The following is a 1,758-nucleotide window of genomic DNA, read 5'->3' as shown; positions in this document are numbered from 1 at the left end:
GTAATTATGCTACTGCAAAGAATTACATGTCAAAATAGTATATATAATATAGTATAAAATTAAAACACACGTATTGACATCAGCAAGAGCTTTATATGTATCGCGCACGCACAAGTCAACGTTTATTTTTAAACTAGAGGCCCGGTGCATGAAATTTGTGCATGGGTAGGGTCCCTAGGCCTGGCCAGCGATCAGGGCCAAATAGGGCCTCCCTTTCCCAGCTGCTGGCTGCTAGCTGGGGCCTTCCTTTGTTTGGTGCTGCCCCTGGTGGTCAGCACATGTCATAGCAAGTGATCAAACTCCCAGTCTCCTGGTAGAACTCCCAAGGGGACACTTTGCATATTAGCCTTTTATATATATAGAATTGCCAGTGCACATCATATGTACTGGTGGGTTGTCGTATGGTCTTAGGGTTGGTTACTTAGCCTTTTATATATATAGATATGCATAGCCCATAGACACAGACAATAGTGTGATGAAGGCCTGGGTTGGCATAGGAGCTGGGTGGATTGGGGAAAAGTGGGGAGAAATGGGGAACATTTTTAATACTGTCAACAATAAATAAATATATATGTATATATTTTAAAACATAGGCTATAGTAAAAGACAAAAAAGGACACTACATAATGATAAAGAGTATATAACCCTTGTAGACATTTATGCACCCAACATAAGAGCACCTAAATATATAAAGCAAATCTTGATGGACAGAAGTGGAGTGATTGAAAGTATTACAGTCACAGTAGGGGATTTTAACACTTCACTGACATAGATGGATTATTTCACTTAGCACAATACTCTCCAGATCCCCATCTGTCTCAAAAGGTAAGATTTCCTTTTTTTATTTATAGCTGAGTTGTTTCTTACAGTCTTGGAGGCTGGGAAGTCCAAGATCAAGGTGCCAGCAGATTCAGTGTCTGGTAAGAGCCATCTTCCTCAGAGCCATGTCATCTCACTGCACCCTCATATGGAAGAAAGGGCAGGGGATCGCTCTACATCCTCTTTGATAAGGACATTAACTCAATTCATCTTCCAGAGGCCTCACCCACCTTGCGTGGTAGGATTTCAACATATGAATTTTGAGGGACACAAACATTCAGACCATAGCAATTTACTAAGGAAAGACCTGGGGGAAGAGCTTTCCAAACATAAATAGCATATCCAACAGCCTGTGTCAACCAAAGTGAAAAGTTCTAGAAACTCTTAGCAGTAAAATATGGTCAGAGATGTGTCCAGTAGACAGAAGCAGGGTCATCACAATTCCATGAAAAGGCATTTCAAAATACTAGAATAAATATAAATTAAAACTGTAAATGAGATAAAATTTTTGTAACAATTGGATTGGCAATAATCCAAAGGTTTGGAAAGACTCTACTAGTAAAAATGTAGGGAAACGCACACTCCTATATATTACTGTGGGAGTGTAAAACGACAAAGCTGGATCAGAAGCTGAATCCGACGGGAAGAGCCGCGCTAGGGCTTGGGGCGGTGTGTGTGTAAAGGGTGGGGCGGGGGAGCGCCAAAGGGTCCGAGACCCCAGATCTGTGGGGACACCAGCCAGGCTCAGGCTGCCAGGAACCAGCCGATCAACTCGCGTGGGAAAGACCACTGCGCCTGCGCAGCGGGGCCCGAGACGGCTGCCTCGACTCCGCGCATGCGCACTGGTCCCGCTACGCCCCGCCCAGCAGGAACGTGGCGTGAAAGTGGGCGGGGCCCAGGCCCCGGGATCCGCGGGTTCGCTGCCGCTTGTGTGTGGAA

Source organism: Myotis nattereri (assembly GCF_964212035.1).
Source record: "Myotis nattereri genome assembly, chromosome: 8".
Classification (NCBI taxonomy): Eukaryota; Metazoa; Chordata; class Mammalia; order Chiroptera; family Vespertilionidae; genus Myotis; species Myotis nattereri.
The sequence above is the reverse complement of the archived record's forward strand: the minus strand, read 5'-3'. Positions refer to the sequence as shown.